Source organism: Ochotona princeps, chromosome 7, assembly GCF_030435755.1.
Source record: "Ochotona princeps isolate mOchPri1 chromosome 7, mOchPri1.hap1, whole genome shotgun sequence".
Classification (NCBI taxonomy): Eukaryota; Metazoa; Chordata; class Mammalia; order Lagomorpha; family Ochotonidae; genus Ochotona; species Ochotona princeps.
The window spans coordinates 79,390,556-79,405,255 of NC_080838.1; positions in this window are offsets into that span (position 1 = coordinate 79,390,556).

Consider the following 14,700-nt stretch of genomic DNA (forward strand, 5'->3'; position numbering starts at 1 on the left):
ATAAAATTTCAAGTATGTTAAGTTCATAGAAACTTCACTTTTCCTTTGTTAATCATTTAATTCTGTCATTTTGTCATTACTAAAATTGTTCATCTTAATTCATAAGGTCACATTTCAACAATTCTGTCATTCTATAACCATGAAAATTAAAAACAACAAAAAGACATATAAATGGAAGCTCTGATTAAACATGAAACAGTCATCTAAATAGAACAGGTGACATCCTTTTCAAGGCATATAATTCATTTTTATCAGCATAAATTCTATTTCATAAAATTCTTAGATAACTTACTGCCTGTAGAGAGGAAAACCGCAAGTTTGTCAATTACATTGCCAAAGCAACATTTGCATTAATCTATGACTAACAATTTCTAAATGTTAAATGTGTTTGAATCGTACTATGTACTCAAAGTCCTAAACTAAGTGAGAGCTCTTATGAAATTTTACTGGATTTGAGACTTTCAGGGTGACCTTATCGTCAATCTCTTACAGTTACTAGTCCTTTATTCTCCACTGAAGAATACATTCATTCACTTAGAGTTGATTAAGGTTAAGTTAGAAACACTTACTTGTCCTGAAGTGTTTTACAGCCGTAATAGGAAGCTCTTTGCAAGACTCAATCTCATGAGATACAAGGAAAAACATGTTTATACTAAGTCTTGTATTCCTTAAACTCCTGTATTACAAGAATCCTATTGATAAAAGTATAGCTTTACATGGAGAACAAGGTCAAGCGTGCTAATTTCATTTATATCATATCCAAGGACATGCAACATTTTGCTGGGTGTTTTATAAATTCATCTTTTTGTTGTTGAATTAGCTTTATTGAAGCATAATATGGCATGTATGTGTATATATAAATATATATATATGTGTGTGTGTGTATACAATGCGTCTGATTAAACCACCACAAAAACAAGTCATATTTTATATTCATGTATGTAATAAAATTTATTTGAAAAATAGAGTCAAAGAAGGGCAGATTGAGAGAGGAGAGAAATTTTATCCACTGTTTCGCTCCTAAAATGGCTACAACAAACCAGGCTGCAGGAGCTTCATCTAGGTCTCCTTCGTAGACGAAAAGGTCCCAACTACTGGGGCCACCTTCCCTGTCTGCCAGCCAGCATCCATATGAGTGTCGGTGTGATTCAATCATCATCTGAGCTACTGCCATACCCTTGGAAATCAATTCACTTACACAGGCCCAATCCCAGCCTTTTATCATTGTGGTATTACTTGAACTAAAATCCACACAAATAGAACTGTAAAGCATTTCAATTTCCACACCTGGCTCTTTTCAGTTGTTTCCTACTTCTAAAATTCATTCTCGGGCCAACATTTTGGTACAACATGCCAATCCTTTGCCTATAGCTCCTGCATCCCATCTGGGCAACATTTCAAGTCCCAACTGTTCTACTTCTAATCAAGCTTCCTGCTGATGACCTGAGAAAGCAGAATAGACTAGCTCAGGTTCGTGGGTCCCTGCATGCATGTGGGAGACCCAGACAAGCTCCTGGCTCTCAGCTTCGGAACAGCCCAGCTATGGCCTTTGGTGCCATTTGGGTATTGAACGAATAGATGGGAAATCTCTCCATGTCTCCCTCATTTTGTCTGTAACTGACTTTGAAGCAAAATAATCTAAAAAACTCAACTTCACGGTTTCCTGCCTCAGTATTGACAGTATTCAATAGTCATCCTTAAGGGATGCAAACAAAGGCTGTAGTTATTTATACTTTCCACATGTTTTGCATAAGCCTGGAATGACCTTATTGTTACCTCTGGAGAGGAAGTAGTAGTGCAGGTAGCCACAGCTGAGAGCAGTCCAAGGTTCAAGGAAAGCCACCTGCTAAAGAAGCAACTGGGTTGTAACTGGTGTGGCAAGAATAGCACACATACCGTGTGGGCTTCTTCCCTGAAAGGAGTACCACCAGGATGTAGGTCTTCCCTCAACCCAACAGCAAACACAACTGCCCCTCTGCCCTTCGGACTCCAGTTCCATTCAGTGACAATGAGGATCGATTGAAATAAATAAAAATGAAGCTCATCACGCACAAAATGAAAGCAACAAACCAACTAAGACTCATTCCACTGACATGAGGTCCAGAAATGCTGGCTTTTAAGAGCAAACTTGGTGACTAGCACTGAGGGCGCCACCTTCTACAGCTGTCACACCTGCCAGCTCGCAGTGTGTGTGTGTGTGTGTGTGTGTGTGTGTGTGTGTTCTTAGAAATGTTAATTTTCCTGTAGGAAGTTCTCTGCCCCTCAGAAAGCCGCTCTCTTGAGTAGCTGGTGGTATTTGATTACTGACTTTGGTACTGCAGAAGTGATCTTTTGTTCTGATCACATTATGCTTTACAGCATAGCTAGTTTTGAAAAAGGGAGATGAGAATTGGCATTGTGTGAGAGTAGCTAAAGTTGCCACCTGTGACGCTGACATCAAATATATGCACAATGTCATGTGCTGGCTGCTCTGTTTCACCCAGTTCCTGCTCATACACTGCAAAAGGCAGCGGGCGATGGCCAAAGCACTTGGGTCCTTTCCACACTTGTAGGTCATCTGCTTGAAACTCCTGACTTGTGGCAATTTGGGAAATGAGCTAGAATTTGGAAAGTCTCTCTGTCTCTGTTTCTCTGTCTCTGTCTCTCTCCGTCTCTCTCTCCCTCTCTCTGTCTCTCTTACTCCCCTTCTCTGTGACTCTAAATTTCAAAATAAGTATGTATATAAATATATATTTTTAATAAAGCGAGATTACCCACGTGCATCTGCTGGGAACAGATTACAAATAATGAGAGAATTATGAGTCAATGATGTATTGACCAGACAGCCTTATGAAAATCAGTTAGGAAAAGTAGATTTTCCATGATTAGCAATTATAAGGACAAAAAATACATGATCAGGCCCAGTTCAATAATTTAGTAGCCAAATTCTCACCTTGAACTCACTGGGATTTCATATGGCACCTTTGAGTGTTCCAACTGCTCCACTTCCCATCCAGAACCCTGCTTGTGGCCGGGAAGACCAGTAGGGGACGGTACAGAGCCTTGGGTCCCTGCATCCATGTGAAGACCTGGAAGAAGTCCCTAGCTTCTGACTTCAGGTCAGTTCAGCTCTGACCACTGTGGTCACTTGGAGAGTGAAGTGGTGGATGGAAGAGTAGATCTGCCTTTTCAATAAAAATAAGAAATGTTTAAAAATATATAATCTGGATACACAAGTGCATATACATATATTATTATTTACGTGTGTGTGTGTATAAGCTCTTTGTTGAAATTTTTTATAACCTAAAATTATAGCCTTAATAAATTAGTTTTGAGGCTGTTTTTGAATTTGTAATTTCACTTAGATAATAATTCATCTTCAAAATTTGTAAAGATAAAGACTTCAAAAATCAAATCGCCATGTTCTCCATTTAGATACAACAGGAAGTTACAGATATAAGGAAAAATAAGTACAATTTAGCAAGAAAGTTAAAACCAAAAATTATCTTGTTCTCATGAAGAATTAAGAAATCCTCAATCCTATACTACAGTGTTGACCATCTGAAATATTTTTGTTAGTTTTAATATAATCTACATATTATTTATATATTTATATATAAATGTGCAACATATTCCTATATAAGATATGTAAAAACATATACATATAGATTTTATATACAGTATAATGAGCTATAATTAAACATTTGTGAATATCTGACTCAGAATATTTTTTAGTGACAATGACATTGGCTTTGACTTGGGGCCTAATGGATCACTTATAAAATGCATAACGGTTTTGTTCCATAAAGCCTTAGGAAGTGCTTTAGGCCCAGTGTTATTCCCCAGAATCGGTGGTGATGGCCCCCACCTTGTTTTTCTGTGGTGTTCCCTGGCGCTGTCTTGCTGAGACACAGCCCAGCCCTACAGTTTATTCTCAGATATTTTACTTTCCCATCTTGTAAATCCCTGCAAGTACTTGCTGACCATGGAAGAAGCAAACGCACCGCTAAGCCGTTAACATGCTTTTCTACTCTCATTCTGACAAGATCACATTTTCATTTGTTTTCTTACAGCTTACAAAGTGATAAAGTGTCTTTAGGAGGTGAGGAAATTCCGCACAGGTCAGGTTCAGGGACAGAGTGGACCAGCAGGGGCCACGTGGCAGAGGCAGAGTTCCAGCATGCAGCTCTCTGGAACGAGACAATTGAAAGCATTTGTGAAAGCTACACACGTGTCTAATTATTATGAACAAATGCTGTGTATTTAACAAATTGAAAATGCAATAAATTGTTAACTTCTAAATGCTAATAAATTAGCAGCAAATGCACAAAGCTGAATTCCCTGTTGCTCCTTCTATACATTTTATAGAATCCTATCCTACACTCTAATCAATTGAGAAAGCAATTCAAGGCAGAAATGCCACTGTATTCACGGGAACATTATTAAATCAATTAACCTACTAATGGCATCTGCCAGTTCATTTTAGGAAAGGTTCAGTAGCAATAAAATCAAAGTACAGTCATAAATTTTTCACTCTTCCAGGTACTGAAGGAGGAAAAATAATAAAAATGCTTCCAATTTCATCTCTAATATTAATCAGAATGCAATAAAATGCTCAGAAATGAGTTATACTATCCAACTGGAACTGTATTCTGAAGTGTTTCCTATTAAATGGAAATTATCTTTGCATAACCTTTTTAATTGCTGCAAGTACAATTACCTTCACGTATTTATTCTTTGTTTAGGGATGTAGTGACATGAATGCACACTGCTACATGTTATATCATGCTTTCTCTGACTGATACCTCCGTGGCAAACAGAGATGATCTACAGTTCCAGTTACCAACTCTTAGGAAGATGTAACAGAAAAGTTGGGTAAGTCCAGTACACAGGCGTAATCACACATTCATATGGATTTCCTTGGAGCGCCGTAACTCTGCTCCTGCACTAGAGAGAAAATGTGAAAGCTCCAAGAAAAGCTTGGCTTATAGTCTCGGATGTTGAGAAAATTTTAGCCTTTTTCATGAGTTAGGATATGTTAGAATCATTGGGGAAATACTGTAGCTTTTTTTTAAAATAGCTGTGTGGAAAGATAGCTTACCTGTCTGGTTCTCACACAGGCAGCTTGTTGAATTTGTACTTCCCTCATTTTGGTCGTGCAGATATGGGGTGACCTCTTCCTCCGTGCTTTCCCTCCTGCGGTTCCCCCCATATTATCACAGCGTTATAGTCCTTTAGTAACAGTTACGATGTAACTTTCTGCTTTCTAAATGTGCCATGGCACTTACAGTGTACATAAATTCTTAGTAAACAATGACAGAAGTTTCATGTACATTTTTACAATAAAGTGATTTCAATGGCAACAAAATCAGAGAAAAAAAGAAAAAGTAAAATGTATGTTAATGAACAGAAAAACCAACATTACATAAGTAAATGTTTGCTTCACGACATTTGAATTATGTTCAAATCGTTGTATTGTTTGGACAGCTGTAACGAAGACCTGAGCTGAGTGGCTCTTAAGCAAGGGCAGCTCCTTCCTACACTCCCAGGAACTAGAAGCTCAGGATCAAGTGGCCCATAGATTCGGTGCTCAGTGTGGTACCACTCCATTTCTCCTGGAGACCCTCCAGTCTGAGGAGCAGGGAGGCATTCCTGAATGGAGCCAGTCTGGGAACTAATTCTAGGGAGTTCTGCATGCAAAACAGCACAGGGTCAAAGGCCACAGCCCTCAGATGCAGGTGGCCTTTCTATGGCTCACAGAACAGGTGTGCTCAGCGAGGAATCCTGTTCTCTCTCAGGCACACGGTCATCTCCTGGCCTTCTCAGAGGCTGGTTGGCAGTAGGAATGGGAATGTGACCTTACACTGCTGTCATGTCAGTCCAGAAATCGAAGCCTGAGAAAATAAGAACTGCTGGGATGAGCTCCATGGGGGCGCCTGTCCCTTTTGTAGAGAGGGAAGCTGTGACCCACCCTGCACTTTCATAAATCTGTACTTCATGCCTCTGCCTGTTTCTGATACCCAGCTACGTGTCATCTTCCTCTTCACCCTCGTTCATGCTTGCAGCACTTACACGGAGTTCGCACAAGGCGAAAGGGCAAGGCAGTCTGTGGCCTCCAACCTCATAACCTCATCTGGTGCAAGTAAACGCCCAGAGACTCCGCAGCACGATAGTAGCACTGTAAGAGCTATGGTTTCAACGTGGAAATTTTGGGGACACACAGACTTTCAGTATAGCAACTGTTTTGATTTTGTACAAGAAAAAGAAATAAAAAGAGTTTTATTTTTTAATTGTTCATGAAACTTAAACGGTGTTGCTCTCTTTAACACTAACTTACAATTAAAAATAAATAGTAACATATTTCAATATAAAATAATGAGTGGGGACCAGTGTGGTAACCTACCAGCTAAAGTCCTTGCCTTGCAAGCCTGGAGGCCTCGCTTCCCATCCAGTTCCCTGCTTATGGCCTGGGAAAGCAGTCAAGGATGGCCCAAAGCCTTGGGACTCTGCACCTGAATGGGCAACCCAGAAGAAGCTCCTGGCTCCTGGCTCCTGGCTTCCGATTGGCGCAGCTCTAAGCCATTGCTGCCACTGAGGGCAGTGAATCAGCAGACAGAAGGTCTTCCTCTCTGTCTCTTCTCCTCTCTGTATATGACTTTCCAATAAAAATTAATCTTTAGATAATAGTAATAATAATTAGCATGTAAGAGTTTTCAATCATCAGGACAACAGCAGTAAGCCTGGATAACACATAATTTGCGCTATGCTAAAAGTAAGAAAGAACAATTTTATTTTCTGTTACCAAAGTTAGCAATGGGTCAAATAACAAAATGTCGTGTTACCTATTGTTATAAAATATCCTTTCAGCACGTTTTTTTTAAATGTCTGTTTGCCCAAAAGGGTATAAAATAAAATTATCAGGTTACTAGGTCAATGATTTCTGCTCTGTCTCCGGAAGGTTTCTTGCTCCTATGAACTCGTATTGCATTATTTTGGGATTGCCACATTTTAGGAATACATATTAGGTGATAATTACCCTCTTAGAGAATACTAGAGATTCAAATATGTTTCAAATGAAGCTGCAATTTATTGAATTGGTTCCACTGCAATATTTGAAACAATGCTGAATTATGAAATAGTCCGTTCTCTGTAACGCTAATCCACTGGCTGACCAAACTGGGGAGTACTGATTCTCATTGTCTGAAAGATCCAAAAGTATTTGAAATGCTTCGGAAGAGAGGCTTAATAGCATCGCAGCACTCGTGTTCCCAAGGCAATCTATGAAAGAAAACCAAGCTCTATTCTTTCTGCTAAACCCAATTTAATCCTTTAAATTACAGAGCCGTGCCCAATCTTATGACGGTGGAGAGTGTCAGAAAAAAAAAAACCGAAGTGTTACTTCAAGATAAGGTATGAAGAGGAAAAGCTGATAAAATGCCGTTGATGTAATTTAATCTCTCAAAACCTTTTTCCAATGACAGCGTGCAAAAATGTCCAGAAGAGGGTTTTTGAGTTACGCTATGTGCCTGAAGTTCAATTAATAATTATAAACCAAAATGATAATTAATTTGTCCCTTCTCCCCCCAAAAAATTCTGTGATTTGTTTTTTCATGGTCCCGGAAGTTCTGTAAAATCTAGCACATCAGGGCATGGAGAAATGTTTTACTCAAGACAGAGGCCCTGACTGATGTGATGAAACATTCCGGAGATAGCTGGTCTCTGCATTAAATCAAGCAAAAGCATGACAACGTCCATTCTATTTACTCTTTGCCTGTCTTCAGAGAGGGAAAAAAGAGCGTCCTCCACCCCGGGACAGTTCCAGAAGAAGACTATATGTTGTAGCTCAAGGTCAAAGTGCCAAGTGCAAAGATGGTCTAGGATAAAAGCCACAATCCCCATGGATTGCCAAGCAGGAGACAGAGCATGTTTGTAGGAATTACATTTGAACAGAACAAGTTCACAATATTTAGCTTCAGGAACAAGAGCAATTATAGTAGCAATTACATCTATAATGAACGCACCATCTCATAAAATATTTTCTCAAAATATCTATTAATTATTTCATATGTCAATTTATATATTTTGCTAGATAAAATAGCTGAGAAATGAATAAATGAAGCAAGCAATCCCTGCGCTATTTGGTGCCAGCCGTGATAATACCAAAATTTGCATGGCAACCATCAGAGCTTTCATGTATTGCTTAAACTCAATCTGTTCTCTTTTAATGAAGAATAAAGTTAATAGTAGATAGAGGGCATGTGTTAGGCATTTCTGCATTTGAACTGTGTGACTTCATCTTACTGTATACCTTTGAAAAATAACTTGTCCTTTTAAAACCTATTTTCCAAATTAATATACTGAAAATAGTAGTGCTAACTTTGTTGTTATTTTCAACATCAGGTTGAAAAATTACAGATAATAAACCTGATCTGTCTTAATTTCCCATGTCATCAGTCTGATTCATAATAAAATAATATTCATGGATTACATATTTTGTAATGTACCTGCTCCTTTATTTCACCTGTCTTTTCCTAAAAGTTTGCTCCTCAAATTTTAATGCAATCTCCTGAATATTTGGTTGAGATGCTGACACAATAACTATATGAGGATGCCTGAAATTCCTAATTCCTCCTAGTTAGCATCGCCGTCATTGGTCTACAGACCTCTGTTCCACTGTTTGGATGGAAGAATCTATGCTTGCTGTCACCACTATCTCAGTGTGCATTAACTTCTCCTCACTCAGCTACCCGGCTCAAGTGGTGGACTACCAATCAGACCACACATTGTATGAGTTCATGGGATCTCCCTGGAGTCAAATATAATGACACGTTTTAGTCTCTGACTTCAGTGAATTCTGTTAACAGGGAGAATGGAGACACAATCACTCTGATGTCCATAAATGCTGCCTAATTCTCAGGCATTCATAACAGATGGTAAAAGAATGACCAACATGTCTCATTGTGGGCCTGGCGGCGTGGCCTAGTGGCTAAAGTCCTTGCCTTGAAAGCCCCAGGATCCCATATAGGAGCCGGTTCTAATCCCGGCAGCTCCACTTCCCATCCAGCTCCCTGCTTGTGGCCTGGGAAAGCAGTCGAGGACGGCCCAAAGCTTTGGGACCCTGCACCCGCGTGGGAGACCTGGAAGAGGTTCCTGGTTCCCCGCATCGGATCGACGCACACTGGCCGTTGTAGCTCACTTGGGGAGTGAAACATCGGATGAAAGATCTTCCTCTCTGTCTCTCCTCCTCTCTGTATATCCGGCTTTCCAATAACAATAAAATCTTTTTTAAAAAAAAAAAACATGTCTCATTGTTACTTGGACAAAACTATCTTAGTCATATAGCATTTCCTTCTTTTTTTATTTTTATTTTCATAATACAGCTCTTTAAGGTCAGGGGTTTTCTCTTACATCCCCCAACTGTATTCCCCTATATTGTATGAATAGTACACTCATTCAGCAATACTCACAAGTCCATCATTCTGCTATTTAAATATATCTTGGTGTTGTAGGTATAGACAATGATACAAAATCTAGTATCATATTTTCAAGATATATTTAATAGTTTCCCTGGAAATCAATCTTGTGTTCAGAAGCAGAGATGGATACTATGATGTATCTCCACCTCACAACATACTTACCTCTTTTATTAAGTTTCTCTAGATAAATGTATGTATATGTGATTTTTATATGTAAATGATATGTTTATTTCTGGAATTGACTTATTTCACTGAGCATAATGGTCTCTTGGGGCCATTTTGTTGCAAATGGTAAAATTCCATTTTCTTACATGGCTGAGTAGTATTCCACAGAGTAGGTGTAGCTGCTTCTACTTCTACTCCTCTTTCTACAGTTTCCATGTCTACGCTATTGTAGATCGCGCTGCAGCAAATGCAGGATCAGAGCTCATTTTCTTACACGCAGACTTGAATGTGTTTCCTTAGCTGTATAGAAGCTTCTTAGTTTGATGTAGTACCTTTTCTTTATTTTGGCTTTGACTGCCTATGGCTTGAGTGACTTTTTTAAGTCTTTACCTATGCCTACATCTTTTTGAGTATTTCCTAAATCTTGTTCTCTTAGTTTGATCTTTTTTGGTTGCATATTTAGGTTCTGTTTGCATTTAAAGCTGATTTTTGTGTAAGGTGAGAGGTGGGGGTCTTGCTTCTTAACTAGACAGGCTGCTATTCAATTGTTTCAACAGCATTTGTTAAAGAGGCCAGATTTTGCCCCTGGATTATTTTCAGTTCTCTTGTCAAAGTTGAGGTGACTGAACATTTATGGGGTCCCCTATGGAACTGCTCTTTTGTTCCATTGATCATCTGCGTTTCTCTACCAGTGCCAGACTGTTTTGTTTGTCCTGCCTGTAGTATGTTTCAGGTCTGAAATCGTGATTACTCTCACTCTATTTTTATTCTTCAAGATAGCTTTGGCTATTCATTGTCTCTTGTGTTTCCAGATGAACTTCTGTGTTATCTTCTGAGAAGAATGTTGTTGGGATTTTGACTGGGATTGCATTGAACCTGTATATTGCTTTTAAGAATATGGATGTTTTGATAATGCTGATCCTGCCTATCCAGCATTTTCTTCTTTCTCCCTGATTGCTTTTCTCCAATTGCTAACTACATGTCACCTCTTAAAACAAAATTTTGGTTTTAGAACCTCTGAGAAATATTATAATTGTGAGAAAACTTTGAAATTAAGTGAAAGAGCAAATTATTATACTTTAAATAGATGAAATATGCAGTGCTTTTTATTACAAAATGAGAGCTTTTTAAATATTTACTTTTTAATTTGAAATACAGGTTTAGAGACAAGCACACACACACACGAGGATATTTCATCCACTGGTTTACTCCTCAAATGGTCCCCATGGTCAAAGCCAAGACAATCCTAAGCCAGGAGCCAGGCGTTTTCTTGGTCTCCCATGTGGACACCAGCACCTAATGACCTGAAGCATCTTCTGTTGCACTCGCATTCCCAGGGAGCTGGAGCCGGAGTGGAATGGCCGGTGCTGGAAACTGGTGTCCATACGGGCGCCAGCACTACAGGCAGATTAGCCCGATACTCCCCTAGCATAGCCTTTGTTTAATATTTTTAATTCAATAATCTTCAAAGTAGGGAAATAGCATTTTTTACCTCAATAGTACAGTGTGGTTCCTTACTTTTGTTCTAATTTTGGTATATGAATACTAAATATGCATTTTAGTGTAAATATATGTACTATTTTAATATACGTATTACTAAATACGTATGTTCAGTATGTTTACTAGATATGTATATTCAAGTGCTAAATAAACATGTACTATTATATGTATATATGTTATGCATATTGAATACATATCATAGTACAGTGTAGTTCCTTACTTTCATTTGAATTTTAGTATATGCACACTAAATATGTATTTTAGTTTATATATACTGCCGAAGCAAGCACCAGTTCCTTACTTTCTACACACACACACACACACACACACACACAGAAACAGACTCACTAATTGAATTAAAATTCAATCACTTTTGAAATGTTCTTTGTTTTATTATTTGAAAGACAAAGTTACAGAGGGAGAGTGAGGAAGAAATTGCGACTCTGGTTGGTTCTATAAATGCCATGGCAGGTGGTGCTGGGACAGCCAAAGCCAGGAGCAAGGAATGCCACCAGGGCAGTGCCACACAAATGGCAGACACTTGAGTCTAAGGCCCTCTATCTGGTGCCTCCCAGGTGCTTTAGTCAGAAGCTCTTTTGGAAATGGAGGCTGAACCTATCTTTACCATGACAAAGCAGACACAGTAGAAATAAGTGTGATTTTAAACAGACTGAATAAGATCATTTTTTGAAATATTCAAAATATATTTCAATATTTTGAAGCAAATTTCAAACTGAATGAATTTCAGATTGGTTATGAACTAGTACTAGAAAAATAAAAGTAAGATTGGGGTTCTTATATAAAGAATCCAGCAGGTAGGATCTTGCTGGAATGGAAATGGTCCCATGCAACAGAAAGAGAGACAGCCTAGGTACGGCTCTGGCAGTAGAAGATAGATACATACTGCAAGTCAGCAAACCGAAGTAGGAAAGTTGAAGTTATTCATTCACCATCAGCTGGAAGCCAGCGACAACACCAGCTGTTTACTGAGACAGCCCAGCCCTGGTACTTCCGCCTGTAAGCCATAAATTCTATCCCTCACTCCCTCTTTGAAACTGAGTTTGCAAACATAGCAAGATATTCATGAGTCACTGACTTCATAAAGTTTATAACTCTTCCATTTCAATATCATCTTCCTTTCCGTAGAAACCTAGGAAAGAGCTGCATTGCATTCTGTTAAATATAGCCCATGGACAGAAAAAGTTGGATGTATTTTAGTGATACACAAATTTAAATGCACATTAGACAACTTAGAATCAATATAAACCCTTGAATCACAGTCTCGGTATTCTGTGTAGTCAACAGTCATGTCAGTTTGCACCTATGTATGTACAACTATACTAGGCAGTATCAGCTTAAGCAGGTGGCAGTATCTCTCCCCAAATCATAAGGACATAGGAAAACATAAGTTTAAAAGGTCTAATACTCAAATGCTACTCTGAAGTCACTAGTTCTGATAATGACACTTATAACACATTATTTTGAGCACTCCATTATGTTGGTCACATCCTGAAGCAATCTTTAAGAATTTCATTGAAGCAATGAGTAAATCAAAACCATAATAAACCTCTTAAAAGTTTTTCAAACTGTGCATTTTATTATGTAAAATAGACATAACACCTTGGTGTTTACACTTCTTGTGACAATCCTACATTTCCCACATTTGATGTTATTTTTTTAATACAGATGTAAATACAGTTGCCACTTGAACAACCAAAGGAGTTTAAAGTGTCAAGCGCCCCTCCCACAGCAAAATCAAAGTATCAGTACAGAATAAGCTATATGAGCTCATCATTCAAAGGCATTGTGGTTGTTGACTTGCTTTGAAATATTCAGCTATGAACACTTATTATGAGTTAAAATGAAGTTCTTAAGGTGGACATTCAGCTGAAATTTAGGCAATGCTTCAATCCCTGCATCCCACAGGCAGCTTCTTCAAGCCTTGCCATCCTGCTTGCTTTGGATGCACAGACTGGGAGACAGAACATTATGACCAAGTAGGTGAGGACCTGCTGTACGCATGGAAGCCCCAAATGGTCTCTAACACTTGGTTTGAACCTGGCCCATTCCCAGTTGTGGTAGGCATCTGAGGAGTGAATCAGTGGACACACCATCTCTCTCTCTCTCTCTCTCTCTCTCTCTCTCTGTATATAGATATGTATATAGAGATAGATGGATATATGTGTCTGTGTGTATATCTTACAATGAAAATAGGCAAGTAATTATTAAAAAGCAATTGTATTAAAGAAATTAAAATCTCATTTGACTCGATGTAAAAGGATTTGGGCCCTTTTCCAGTGCTCTCCCAAACCAATAAGCACAGCGCTGCATCAGCATTTGGCCTGCTGCAACGCAAACCAGAATGTGAACAGGATGTTGGTATTGCAAATAGTAGCTTAATCCAGGCCATCACAACACTGACCCAGCACTGAATATGTGGCAGACCCCAATAGATACATAAGCATTGCTAAAGTAAATTCAAGATTCTAATACATTTATTTACTCTACAGCAAGGCTGAGACACCTGTAATAACCGCAGATATTGTTTCAATACAATATCTGCCAGTTCTCCTGGACAGAAAGTAACATGAAAAGTTCAGTACAAATGGGTCCAGGTTGAGGCATCAGTAGAGCTATCCCATGCCCTCATCTGAGAATAGGACTCTGAGCTTTCTCTTTCATCTAAAATGTCTGCCCAGAATTAGTAAGTTTATTCGTTACTGCCAATCAAGTGAAAGGTCAGATATATAATCAGTAAATCATATCCAGAAGCAATGTATTAAAACTTTTATGGCCTTCAAAGTATTGCACAAAATGGAACAAAAAATAATTCATAACTATTACACTGGTGTAGTCTTTGTTGGAAGGTGGCAAGAAAATAGTGATGAAATTTTCATGATGAAATTATAAAATCAATAAGTAGGCAAGCCCTAAACTTTATTTTTACAGATATTCAAGCCACACATTAAAAAGATGTATCTAACACACGGGTATCTTTCAAGCCACCACCTTCATAAGCACAAATACTCTGATGCATGTATGCAGTTCAACAAAATGAAAGCATACCAACCATTAAAAGTTACTAGAAGTTGTTTTTTTAATGGCTTCCAGTTGACTTTCAACATTGATAAATCATATATATAAATTTCCTCTTCTTTCGAATTACTAAAATGTGAGAAACTTAAGCAGCAAAGGAAGGAATCAAAATACCTATGGAGTTTTGAATACATTATTTTTTCAAGATCTATGCACTCTTTTTTTTGAGGGAGCAGAGTATTTATTGCTTTTGATGAAGCAAAAAAAAATGGGGAATGAAAGATTTGGCTCATCTTTTTTTGGTAGCTGACATTCATACTTTTATTTTTTATCTTTTTTAAATTATTATTGTTATGTAAAGATATCTCAAGCATAGCTTGAGATTGGAGTGCAATAAAAGCTATTTAGGACGGTTCTGTGTTAATTATTCTTTCATACTGATTTGTTTTGTTTTTTTATTTTCTTATGATATAATTCCATAAGCACAGGGATTCCCTCCTCCATCCCTGATTCTCCCACTCAGCTGTTTCTCTCCCTATTATTG